The sequence below is a fragment of the Dipodomys ordii genome, unplaced genomic scaffold (assembly GCF_000151885.1).
Source record: "Dipodomys ordii isolate 6190 unplaced genomic scaffold, Dord_2.0 Scaffold8, whole genome shotgun sequence".
NCBI lineage: Eukaryota > Metazoa > Chordata > Mammalia > Rodentia > Heteromyidae > Dipodomys > Dipodomys ordii.
The window spans coordinates 19,560,331-19,574,687 of NW_012267224.1; the positions used below are offsets into that span (position 1 = coordinate 19,560,331).

A 14,357-nucleotide genomic window follows, 5' to 3' on the forward strand; every position below is an offset into this window, starting at 1 on the left:
TTTGCAAATATTATTATATAATAAAGGCCTCCAAAGCCATCAAAATATTCAACTTACCAAAGTATATGTTTTTCTCCCTTAGGAGAATGATGATTATAGAATTGATCTATGTGGTTCACAGGATAAGGATTAAAGAAGACAATCTTACTTTGTCTAACCAACAGTTATCAGTCTAATCTCAGGGCTAGACTTTGAGGCAATTCCAGACTACCCCACTTGCCCAGATAGGCTTCTTTTACACCCTTCACCTGCACACCTCTGGCTAGCCTTGCCTCCGAATCACAAGGCAGGTCTTCCTCATTCTCCACACGTCTGTCTGCCTTTCTCAATGCCCAAGTGAAAAGAATGTTTCATAATTTTTGAGGTAAGACCCACTTCCAAATGGATAGTTGATTTAACCTATTTATGAGTTTTTACTTTCCCCTTCCTGTGGGTTTGAGCCCTTAATTAGAAAAAACAAAAACAAAAACAACCCATCAAGCACATCTCCACATCTAAAACTGTACTGAATGCTTACTTCACCCTCAGCTTGGAAGCAAGGCTGGATCCAGGTCTTTGGAGACTTGAACCCAACTGCTGCCGTGTAGCTGAGATTTAGCAAACATGGAGACAATAGCAAGGAGAGAAGGCTGACTGTGTTGCATACCCTTTATGGCAGAGGCACTATGAAGGCCAAACTACTTACCCCATTTCTAACGCTCAGAGAGGGCAGAAGATGGGTTTAAAACAAGGAGGTAATTGATATGCACTCCCAATGTAGCCTTTTCTCAGGCCTCCTTTCTATCCTTGTCCAACTCCGGGAAGGCAGCTGGTGTATCATCAGCAAAACCCTCAGGTGCCTGGTAGAGAGGAGACTGAACCCAGTGTTTCTCTTTCTTCCCTCCACCCTAACCTTGAACCTGAGATACTTCCCCCAGGTTCCTGTCATCACTGCATCTTCCTGAGGGTCCTGTCACCTGCTGACAGGGAACAGGTCAGAGGTAGGAACTAAAAGCCACAGGTGTCCTTTCAGAGTGGTTCTGTGACCCTTTCTTGTGTGTGCCTATTGTTCTTTTTAAGGGTACAGGAAGCAGGGTCTGGAAGTCAGAGAGTAAAAATAGCAGTGCCAAGAGCCCTACAAAGTCCCTCTTGTGCTGGAAGCCTCTTGGGCCAAAAGCAATACTTGGTGTGGAAACAAGGGACCCACTGTGAACAGTAAGGATCTGGACCACCCCAGCCACTTTGGGTACCAGCTAAGAGCCAGCTCCTCCCTAGCTTCCTCCAGGGCTGGCTTCCTGGCTGAGATATGCAGTGTGAGAAGCAAAGCAGCCTCTAATCACTCCCTCCTTTGCTCTTTTTTAGGAACCCAAGGGTCAAATAAGAACAAATTAGCATCTAGCAGTGGCTGGAAATTTCCTCTCCTGCTGCAGAGGGCAGGAGAAGGAGGAATGGGTGCACTGGGAGTCTTATATTTAGTGAGGTCTGGACTGCAAAGCCGAAGACTGCACTCAGGTCCTTGGAGTGGCATTCATTCCCTGCCCTGGAGTTTGTGTATCCGTGACTTTGGATATGCAAAGGCAGGTGGAATGTGAAGATGAGTGTAGGTATTTATTGCCCAGGTTCTTCCTGTCTACTCTGGGCTGCATTTGGTTTCAGAGCATGGGGGTCAGAGGTGATACCATGACAGATGTGTCCAGCAGCCTCTGGAGAATCAGTTTCTCATTCAATAGGTCTGGGTCCTAAGAACTAATTAATATTCCTAATAGCTCTACTGCTGGTTTCAAGACACTATGCTTCTGAGCAGCAGTGGCCTAGGAAAAGGGAAACAGTAGTCACTGTGCTCCATCAAACTACTGGCTACTGAATGAAACACAGGGAGTAGATATTCAACCACATCTGGGGACTGGGTGGACTATCTAGTCAGGACAGATTGACAGATTGAAAGGTCTTTGGGGAGGCACGTTCTCCCTATACTAGAAGGGGCCAGCTTTTCTGGCAGAGTGATCATCAGGTACAAAGGTCATGCGGCAGAAAAATTCTGCTATATCATTCTGACCACAATGTCACTCTAATGGGTCTGAGTCAAATATGAGAAGGTTTAAGGTCTTAATGGCTAAGGCTTCACCTTTTACACAGAGGGAAAATTTAAAGTTGTGATTTGTGTTTTTTAAAAAATCAGAAGAATAAGTTGCACAGCGCTCCCATTCTTAAAACAAATAAACATTCTCTTTTTCCAAAGTCTTCCCAAACTTACAGCTGCTGCTAGACTTCCTTTTGGGAATCTTGCATGATACCACTACATTAGCGGCACTATTCAGACTTCATTTTGAACAATGTTATTTTTGACAGAGCCAGACGCTTCAATAGAAACTAGAAGAACTGAATTCAACTTTTAAAACCTTTTCCTATTTCCTAGTGGCTCTGGTTTCTCTCCCTCTCTCGTGCCCTCTCTCTCTCATCACTACTTAGTTTTCTTAGTTTTTTTTCCAAACCCAGATCTTCACTGTCTGAGCAGAACAAATAAGGCTCTTATTTCCTGTAGCAGCAGCAGTAGCAGCAATTTTTGAAGACAACAGCACAGAGCCAGATCTCTAAGACTAGCTGGTTCTGAGAAGCACAGATGTTGCTCAGAATCTGGCATCAAATGGGCCAAAGAGTCTGGCCGAAATACCAGCAATGGAAACAGCTTGCTAGCTGATGAGAGCTCAGACAGTAGCTTAAATTGGAATATCCTGATGACTTGTTGTAAGACAAAGCTGATGGTGGCTCCTACCTCACAGGGATGTGAAACCAAGGACCCAGCACCAAGGAATCATTCAGCATGTGTCTGTTACTTGGGAATGAATCTCAAGTGTCAGAATCTTGACCTTCCAGCCTACCAGAAAGGCCCATTGTCAAGGCTCTTGTATTTTCTGATGTTAATTTGCAACACTTGAGTTAGCCTTTGGCGTGGCTATTGAAAAACAGCACTTGGTACTCAACTCCAGCTTTCTTGCCTTCACATTGTTTAAGATGTAATAAACTTGTAACAGTTTGGGCAATGTTAATGTTCTAACACTTTTCTCCATATTTTCTTGAGAAACTTATATTAAGATTTTTTTTTTAGTGTCTCTGACATAGAGAACTATTTGTAGCTGAGGATTTTTTTTCCCTGTGAAAGTTGTGTAAATATTTCAAGACCTCAATATTCGGATGGTCTTTAAATTGGGACCTTTGAACACGAACATATGTTGTGTGTTTCAATCAAGTCCTTTTGGCATAAAAGCACCATAAAATCCCTAAATTTAAATGCACTCTAGCCTTGTAGTCTAGATTTGCATCTGCTTCCTATGCTTGCTAACTGGTGAGACTGCAGATAAATAGCTTAAATTCTAATGTCCTGATGGCTAGCTGTAAGACAAGATCTGATGGTTGCTCCTACCTCACAGGGCTGACATGAAACCAAGAACCCAGCACCAAGCGGGACACAGAATAATCATTCAGCACGTGTTTGTTATTATTAGCTATCGACTGCTTCAGTCAAATGTACCTGAGAGAGGGCATTCTTTAGTATGTAACTCCCTCTCTCTGCTCCTTCCTTCTTCCTTCCCTCCCTTTCTCTCATGATCAAATCCAGGCCTGGTACATATAAGCACATGCTACATTCCAGCTTCTATAAGGATCTTTAAAGTAAAATCAATCACAGTGCTTTGTTATTTTTTCCTTTTTTTTTTCATTTGTTGGTCATGGGGCCTGAACTCTGGGCCTGGGCACTGTCCCCAGCTTTTCAGCTCAAGGCTAGCACTCTACCACTTGAACAGTGCCACTTCTGGTTTTTTTCTGCTTATATGGTGCTGGGGAATCTAACCCATGGCCTCATACATGCAAAGTAAGCATTCTACCACTGAGCCACCTTCCCAGCCTGCTTCTTCATTTCTTAGGGTTTGTAACCAGACATTTTTCCAATGAAAAGGGTAATTTTTACTAAGATCAAGAAAATTAGATGGCAACACTGGCTCTTCACATGTCAATTTAGAAACAATGACTATGGGAAGGGATAGGAAGGGAAAGCAAAGGAGGAGGCAACAATGCTTGATAAAAATGTACTCATTATCTTGCCCATGTAATTGTAACCCCTCTGTACGGTATTTTCACAATAAAAAAAAAGAAACAATGACTAATGTGAGAACATACTTGTATGAGTTACTTCTTTTTTTGGGGGGGGAGGTGTTTCAGTGCTGGGTATTCACCCCAGGACCTCAGCATGCTAGGCAAGCACCCTACCACTGAACTGTGTCAATAGTCCCATAGCACTCCTTTAACCAGTGTGTGGCTGTTTTAAGTCATGTAGTTGAGTCCTTACTGAAGCAGACATAAAGCTGAGATAAAACAATTCAAGTCTGCTTTGTGTTTAAGGAATTCTTCTTTTGAGTCTGCTTTGGCCCTGCCTTGTGTTCTTGAGAAATTACTGGAATAAGAAGTGATCTATCTAATTGTAGAAAATAAGAAGGAAAGTTATGACTTATATTTTCAATCTGTTAATCAAAACAAAATGGGAAATTTCAGAGAAACTTAAAACTGAAAAGCATGAACTGCAAGGGGCTAAAAACCATTTGAGAGGAAAATTTGTACATTTTCTATCCATCCATCCAGCCAGCCAATCAAATACATAGCCATATGTGTATCTGAGGCAAATCGCATGATGGAATGGCAGCATGGTTCAACTACCATCAGAATATCTAATTTTAAATATCTAAATACAATACCACATACATATATTTTGTAACTAGTTACAAAAGGAGATATTAAAATCTTGAGAAGATATGAACATAAGCTAAGAGCACTATTTCCATTTCAAGTATGCACAAGTTATAAGAGGATATGATTTATAACTGCTACTGAGAAGCCTCAGATTTAAGGGTCCCTCTGTTCCAGAAAGGAAGAAAGGAAAAAAGGAAAGAAAGAAGGAAGGAAGGAAGGAAGGAACGAAGGAAGGAAGGAAGGAAGGAAGGAAACTTAAAATGTCTATGAAGATTCAACATTTACTCCTGAGAAGTGTTGGGGAAAACCTATACTGAATCCAACAAATCTCCAGAATGTAAAAAGCCTGAGCAAAACACTGGATGGAGAATCAGTGTAGGTGGGCGGGGTTGTGATCAGCAATATTTTTATAACATTTAAACACTCAGATTAAAATAAACAATATCAAGTCTCCAGCAAGGCTGTGTTACATTTTCTAGTGACTGTCCAACACCAGGCACAACTACTTAGTCTGGAAGGAAGAACAACTAATCAAGCATTCAATTTCATGTTTGAATATTTAGTGCCTAGTCCTAAACACAGTATTCAAGGAAGATCTATGATTATAGGGGAAATAATGCAAAGGGTAACTACAAACACCATTCAGAAAATGTGTCTTCCTTCAAACCCAATTTCCCATTTCATTTTACAATTATTTCAGACTGAGCAGCAGAAGAGGAGACAGAGCACAACCACAGGTATAGTTCTAGCCATGTGGTACCATACTCTTTTTCAAGGCAGATAGCTTTGAAGGAAAATTACATGGGTCCATTTTCTTTCCCATTATTTTGGCAGAGTCTGCTCATATAACTGTGGTCCTGAGGCTGGTTGGTACCCAGCAGCCATGATCAGAAGGTGCAAGCTATTCAGGACTTGCTTGGACCAAACCCAAGTACATTATTATTCTACAGAGTGACCTGTCAGGACTGGACTTGGCATCTCCTTTAACTATTAGACTAAAAGATGACTACTGAGAATCTGGGAAACAGATAAAATATTCAAGGACAAGTTGGCCTTTTATCAGCACATTAAAAACAGCAAGCTGAAGTGGGTGCCAAAATAAAAAAATCTATGTGTGGAAACATTACACTCCCAAGATTCAAACGCATACCTTGTGCTTCTGATAAAGGAACTACAGTACACCTTTCTAGTACATCACTGAGCCTTCCTTGTACTGTAGTGAACCCAATCTCATCTGATCTTACAAACTCATGCACAAAGGTAGAAGAAGTATCAGACTTCAGCAACGTTAAGTAACATGTTCAAGGTAAGGAAACATTATCATTTGTTATGGAAAAACCTCACTATTTGGAAACCTATCTGAACTTTAAAGGTTAAAGTGCCTTTTGAAGAAATCATCAGAACCAAGGCTAATGTTTAAGCTGCCAGAGTGGCTAATGGACAAGCTTTAATATTTGATGTAAAATAGACTATGGATGGAGAGAAAGAGTACAAAGAAAAATGCTTTTCTGAGATTAAGTTTTAAAAACACATTTAAAGGTTTCAGATTGAGGTTTTTTTTATGGCGCCTCTATTTTCCACCTAAATAAAAGAATTGTAAGCAACTTATATAAAGGATACAAACATTCCAACCAATAAAAGAATGAACGAACAGATCCACGAAGAAGAAATTTTGAACATAGGCTCTCAGGATATAAAAGCCCACTAGCCTTGAACTCTCAATGAGATTTAATTACTTCCTCCAAAATATTTGCAAAGCCTTAGATAGCTAGTAAAAGATATTCATCAAGGAAAGGCACTGTTTTCCTCAGAACCAAATCTAATAGGAAATTAACACATGGGAAGAGCACTGGAAGTAGAAGGCAGTCACTGACAATGAAGGTTGTACATTATGTTTGGATGGTTTTATTTTGTAAATCTTGTTCTAAACCATAATTAGGTGAAATAATAGATAAATTAAGTGTAAAATTAAAAAAACAATGAAGTTAATTGTTGCAAAGCATTTTGTACTTTCCCATTTGTTTATGACAAGAGGCTAGTGTTTGGAATCTCCTGTAGCAGACACTATGTAATGTTCATCATTATCTAGTCTCTTTGCCAGGACAACCTAAACTTTCCAGTGGACACATGGTTACCTGAAGACCACATCCCCCCTGGAAGCTAGGTGTGGAAACTTAGGGAACATTTTAACTACTGGCATGTTAAGCTCATGGATTATATGAGCTAATTTCTAAGAGACTACCTTAGAAAAAGACCTGGCAGAAACACTTTTTCTTGCTGTCTGTAACAGAGATGCTGCTTTGCTTCCTAAAGACCCAGGCTATTCCCTAGAGTAGAAAGGAAGAAAAAAAAATCCAGTTTCTGAGGTCTTCCTGGACCAAAGTCATCATCTGCTACTTCTAGGTTTCTATATGAAAGGGAAATACTTTTCATTGCAACAAGTCACTGTTACTATAGAGTCTTATGTTACTCAGAGGCAATCCTGAAATCATTCATCTAACATCTAGAAACTGAATTCCAGGCCTAGCACTGAACAAAACAATCCCCAAACAACAATAAGAAAAACAAAACCCAGCTTCTAATGGATTCACTTTGCAACCTCTTGTTCAAATCTAAATCTATAGTAATCTAAATTATAGATCTGAGTAAGCAGGCCAGTTTCTTGATGTCTTAACTTATCCAATACTTTTTCTAAAACATCACATTAGTGGAATAAAACTTCATAGGTTATGACTCATTTGTTTTCTACCAGCCATCCATCCTAGCATCTTATTTCCAAACACTGAAAAATCAAGTAAAGAAATTATTAAGCCTAACTTTTTTTGTGTGTGTGTGGGGGGTCGGTTGTGGGGCTTGAATTCTGGGCCTGGGCATTGTCCCTGAGCTCTTCAGCTCAAGGCTAACACTCAATCACTTGAGCCACAATGCCACTTCCGGTTTTCTGCTGGTTAATTGGAGATAAGAGTCTCACAGACTTTCTTGCTCAGTCAGTCTGGCTTCAAACCACAATCCTAAGCTCTCAGCCTCCTGAGTAGCTAGGATTATAAGTATGAGCCACCAGCACCCAACAAGCCTAACATAAACAATAAAAAGAATTTCCTGAGTTCAACCAACCTGAAGCAACATCTAGCCATTTGATTCAAGTTTTTAATTCTTTAAGTTATATGATTCTTGTTCTACAGCCTCCATAATTCTATATTAAGAGAGTAAAGCAAAGATCTCCGAAAGAAAAACAAAATGGCAAAATCAATTAGATGTCACATGCTTGTGGGATAGTTTTATTTTTCTTTTCCAGCAATTTAAGAGTAACATGCACAGCTCTAAGTTTTCTGAGATGCTGGGCTATTGAGAGAAAAGAGGCAGGGATATTTGTGGATCCCATCTGCCCAGGGATGCATGTATAGAGGTGTCATATTTTACTCAAAATTGAATCTAGCATAATACAGTATTAGGTAACTCGGCCAAAATTCTAGGATCAGACAAAGTAACTAGGGTAATTATTCTCAAAAATCTCACAGAATAAACTTGTGTTCAAAGTGTAAAAGAAATTCCTTTCTGTATAGATTAGGATATAAGGCATTTCGGTGTTTAAATTCCAAGTTCCTAATAACAAAAAAAATCAAAGAAAATTTCATATAGAGGCTATTCACCACAAATTAAACATACCTAAGTTCTTTCAGGAACAGCCTAGACTTCTCTCTTTATTAAACTTAACCAACTTTACACAAACATGTCTCACATATGTCAGCTGTGCAATATAAAAGTCCTGAGTGAACACTAATGTAGTTTAGAGTGATATTCTTTATGTGTATTTCATTGTCAGAACCTACAGGGGCTGTCTACATCATGTCTATATGAATGAGAACTTCAGGAAAGAGGAAGGGAAAAAAGAAAAAGAATGTAAAGGAAGAGAAATAGAAACTGGGGCAGGGAGGGACCCACTGAATCTTAAGTCTTACTTTGCTATGACATCCAAAAAAGAACTAGAACCACTATTTGCTATTTTTTTTAATACACACACAAATGTACTACTTAACCCACTCAGTCTCAAATTCCAGCCAAAATGGTAAAATTATCTTCCCAGAAGAAAAATGCTCTTGAGATGTTAGAGATTTCTTATCTGCAGGGTCTCTGGGAAGGATGCCAAATTTATTATACTACAGAAATAGTTGCTTTAAAATTGCTGGTTGGTACTTGGAAAAACTGGTTTTTATAAGTTTTTTGTCCTGGGTTACCTCCATTTTTCTCTTCCTACATCTATTAGTAGTTTGTGTCCATTTATAAGTAATAGCTTATTTGTCCTTCAATCCTGTTATGTTCTAAGCATCTTCCTCCTTACTGCTCTCCATCATTTTCTCTATGAAAGAAATCACTCTAAATTAAGGGCCTTTAATAAAAGACCTCTCTCTCCTCTCCCCCACCCCCCACGATCCTTAGATTTCAGAAGTGGGTACTAAAGGACCTCTCTCTCTGGAAACAAGTGAATCAGGCGCTGTGTCAAAGTCTTCCTTATTGCAGACATCAGTGGGAGGAAGTGTACCATGTGTGAAGAACCTCATGCTAGATATCATTAGTGTTTCCCTCCTCAAAGAAACAAGCTGTGCCCTCGCTGGGCTGTGCATGTGCTTTGATGAATGAATGGAGCACATTCTTTATTCTTCCCTTTAGGATATTACAGTGGGAAGAACCCAACTACTGAGCCAGGAGAAGAAATGAAGTGCGTAAAAGAATGAACTCTTTTTCTATTAATTCCCTTTGAAGAGACAAAGAGTATAAGTTGCTTTACACACACACACACACACACACACACACACACACACAAACAGCCAAGAATTCAAGCTGGGCACCAGTGGCTGTAATCCTAGCAATTCAGGAGACTGAGACTTAGAGGATCATTCAGAGGCAGAAAAGCCCATGCGACTTTATCTCCAATTAATCAGCAAAAAGCAGGGCAAGATGTATGGCTCAAGTTGTTGAGTACCAGCTGTGAGGAAGTAAGCTGAGTAGTGGAAGGTATACAGTTTATGTGCCATATATTTATTCACAAGGCATTGAGTTCAAGCCCTAGCGCTGGCAAAACAAATGTTCATTTTCAGTGTAAATTTTCCATTGATTATGTTTTTCTCTTTAAGAGTGACACTCTTTTTAAATCCTCAGACTTTCTGCATCAGTGACTAATTCATGTTAGAACTACATTCTGCTCTGCTGACAGAGCAAGAACTGAAGTTTTCTTACTATGAATAGTTACATATACTTGCACTTGGCCCAGATTTCACCTGGTCAATCTGGGAAAGAAAGCTTGACCTCTTTCATGCCACTGGGTCTATTTGATAAACATATGTACAAAAATCAAATTGGTAAGCTATGCCTAGAAAAAAAATAAGGCCTAACTTGATTCACCTGCCCATCAAAAGAATCTAAGTCAATCAACAATTATAATTTTTTCACTGAAAAAAACCATGAAATTATATCCATGTCCATAAATATCTTATTTCTTTGAAAACAAAAAATAATATTCCTTAGAGATCCAGTATCAAACATATATGCATTATACTATCCATTGAAGGATATGTGCTAGGGTGTTCCTTGCATGATTCGTTGTGTTATGGGAAAAATGAGGCCACCTGAGATCCTATAAGAGGGAAGGTAAAAATAGCTGGATTCATACCATAGAGTACCAGGCATCAGTATAAACAATACACTGGTTGTACTCATCATACATGGATGTTTTTAAATCCTAGTACATGGAAAAAGTCCCCTGAGTAAGTGGCCTATACTCCCCAAACCATAATACATATTGTCAAGTACGCTCTTGAACAAAAAGTTAGTTAACACACTGGAATGGTTAGCAATGGATGGAAGAAAACCAGACAATCAGGACTGTACTACTCCTTCCAATTGTACTAAGGCTTGTCATTTCTCAGAGAAGACCTACTTCAATCCATTCTTGTTACTTCCATATAAAATGAGCTGCCTTTCTTTAGCATGGCATTGCATTCAATGTCCTCTTCAACATTCAATATCCTCCCTTCACTATCTTGCTACCACAGGCCCTTCTAGTCCACAGTCCAGCTGGACACGCTTTGCTCTCATGACATGCTGTACATTTCTGCTTCTCTGGTCTTGGCCTATGTACTCCTCTGGGTTGGAATCTTCTCCATTGAAAACTAAAATTGGTTCATGTCTTTCCCTCAATTTTCCCAAGCACCCATTTAAAACATTAACCTTTTCATCCTGTACTGCTACTCCCTTTAGAAACAAAATACTCAGGCTAATTTTCTATCCCATATTAAAGTTTCTCCTGGAACATTTTTCTCCCTCAGCAGCTAAATGAAAAGTATGGTACACGCATGTCTCTTGACTTTTGAATTTACAGAGGCAACAAAGTCCTAACAAAATTTTAAGCAGGGGAATCCATATGTCTTCAGGTTATTATTATTGACAACACAACAGAGATAAAAAAAAGACGTGTATGTATTTGTATAAAAAATTACCTACCATAACAAAAAATGTTCAAAAATTATATCAGTAACAGAGAAAATAAAAAGCCAAAATCAGATGTAATTAAAAACCTTCCATCCCTAAATCATTTGGCTATCAATATAAATCAGTGATTAAAATCCCAGTCACTGGCCATTTGAAAGAGTCTTTCCTCCCAGTGGGAAACTGTTGTCATGACAACATGACTTCCAGCTGTATCTCTGTGAACAAGCACATGGTTAAAGGGAAAGAATGAAAATCAATCGGCTAAAGAAAGACTATATTGACTATCTTTGAACTGTAAAGGGAACGCGTTTCCACCAAAGGTTACCCAATATATTTTCTTTTAATAGGACTGGGTAAGCTTATTTTATAATCAATAAAATTTTACTTCGTATCTATATAACTTACATGTAAGTATAACACACACTTAATCTGACACACCAACCCTGTCATTAGGGATTTTTCAAGTCATTTCATGCCCTGTCACATACTGATATTATTTTAAATCTGCCTAAAGTCAGATATCACCCATCTTTCTTCTATCTTACCCCTGCTATTCTTGCTAGGAGTAAATTCCCTGATTCAAAGGAGGAGAGATGAGGGAGCAAGATGGTGACCCATCATTCTAAAGAGGCTCATTACCTCTTTACCCATCCAAATTATCTGCATGCTCAACACCATTATAACAGCCCTATAATGTGAAAACCAGTAAGTGTAAATACAGGCACAATGGGCGAGGATTTGATTAGATGTGATGTTTATAAACAGAATTGAATTCCTCCTTTTTTCCCATGCACTAGATTTCTGATTAGCATTGCTCCTCACCTATGTCTACTTGTCTTTCGTCAAAGGCACTTAAACTAATTAAACGGGGTGTTTAAGACAAAGTAGACCCATGTATGTACCCTACTTCAGCACTGTCTTGTTGATGGGACAAGTGGCCCCAATGCCATACTCCTCATCATTTTAGGGCTTTTAAATGCATCTAGGGATCTCACAGTGATAACTGGCACGGTCACCAGTATGCAGGAGCCAAGATTTGTAATGAACAAGGTGGTTGAGCTAGCGAGTTCAACTGTCATGGATCTTGGAGCTTTGTTAAGTTCAGCCCTGGAAGTCTGATATCTTAGGAAGCCCTCAGTCCCAGATCAACAGTCACCTTAATTTCAACACAAAGGATTGTCTTTTACTAAACATGGGAGAGTGGCTTCTTGTCCATGTCTTCTAAGAATGTCTAAGTGCATAACTTACTATTCCCTCTGATTGTGCCTCTTCTTTACAGTTCTGATCTTAGTGGGAAAGTAATTCTTATATTTATTCAAGCTAGGAAGTACCTTTTTTTTTTTTTTGTCCATTGTAGGGCTTGAAGTTGGGGCCTGTGCACTGTCCCTCAGCTCTTTCCTCAAGGGTAGCACTCTACCACTTTGAGCTATAGTACCACTTTTGGTTTTCTGGTGGTTCACTGGAGATAAGAGGTCTTATGGACTTTCCTGCCTGGGTGGGCTTAAAACTGCAATCCTCAGATCTCAGCCTCCTGAATAACCAGATGACAGCCATGAGCCACTAGAGCCTGGCAGGAAGTATCTTCTTATTGCTCAATATTCTTTTGGTCAAGTCATAAACTCCAAAATAAACCTAATGAAGAGATAATTAACACAATTCTTTCCCATGAGACTCAAAGTCTGGGAAAAAGGAAAACTTATATTCTTAAATTCCAACTGTAGTTTTAAACCTGTGTTCATTCTGATGTCCTTCATTAATGTTTTTAAAATTTTTTATTTTATCGTCAAGGTGATGTACAGAGGGGTTACAGTTATATAAGTAAGGTAGTGAGTACATTTCTTGTCTAACTTGTTAGCCCTCCCCTTCATTAATATTTTTACAAGTAATTTCCTGCATTACTTTTAAGCTGAGAAGGCATTCCATACTACTGGCAAGTACAAAAACTAAATTCTCTACTCACTCATTTGAATAAAGGATGCCATAATTGTTGTCAGGTCTCTAAGGAATACATTACATATCTTTATGCAGAAGCAGTGAAACTTTCTGTGGGAAAATGGTTAAGTCAGCTGCTTTCCATTTGCTTTAAATTTCCCTATTCTGAAGCTATTAGAAACACAAGTGCTCATAGATTCGGCAATATTTTTCCTAGAAATGAAATGTGTTCCTTATATGGTCATCACAGGAGTGCAGCTTTCCCTGTGGCAAGGGTATTTTGGAGACCCCGTAGAGTTAATAGCCCTAATTTAATACTAGGAAACGTTTTAAGACTAAAGAAAGTCTACCACATAAATGCTGTTGATTGTGCATGGGGATGGGGGAAGATGAACTGAGCACCCCATGCTTGCCAGGAAAGAAATCTGCCACTGGAGCTATACCCTAGTCCTACATAACTGTTTCTTTGGATACTACTAACTCATTTTTAAAAATTGTTTTTATTTTTCAGTTAACATACATTGTAATATAGGGGAGGGATTGAGATCTACTAAATTTTAATCTGACAAGAAGTGGCTCATGCCAGCTACTCAAGAGGCTGTAGATCATGGCTCAAAGCCAGTCCAGGCAAGAAAGTTCGTGAGACCCTTATTTCAAAATAAGCACCAAAAAAGCCACAAGTGGAGCTGTGGCTGAAGTAGTAGAGATCTAGCCTTTAACAAATAAAACTTAGGGACAGTACCCAGACCCTGAATTCAAACTCTAGGACCAGCACAGGAAAAAAATAAAAGAAATACTGAACTCAATTCCAAGTCTAGATTAAAACCATTGACTTGAGTATGAACAGGATGCTATGAACAGCATCTTACATGTTTACATTTGAGCTTTAACTTCACTTAAGTACATAGCCTTTGGGATCAATTAATGACCAGGAAAAAAATTCCAGTCTCTAAAACAGAATAAAAAGTAGTCTTAATAAAAACAAAAAAATAGCCCAGCGCCAGTGGCTCACACCTGTAATCCTAGCTACTTAGGAGGCAGAGATCTGAGGATCATGGTTCAAAGCCAACCTGGGCAGGAAAGTCCAAGAGACTTTTTTTTTTTAATTGTGAAAATACTGTACAGAGGGATTACAATTACATGGGCAAGATAATGCGTACATTTCTTATCAAGCATTGTAGCCTCCTCCTTTGTTTCTCCTTCCCATCCTCCCCCACCCC

The 14,357-nt window shown here is 39.1% G+C and overlaps 1 protein-coding gene across 7 annotated transcripts in view; it reads right to left on the bottom strand.

The window, feature by feature from the left end:
- Apbb2 (amyloid beta (A4) precursor protein-binding, family B, member 2) overlaps positions 1 to 14,357 on the bottom strand; it is a 278,787-nt gene that overhangs the window by 96,836 nt on the left and 167,594 nt on the right. The window lies entirely within an intron of this gene.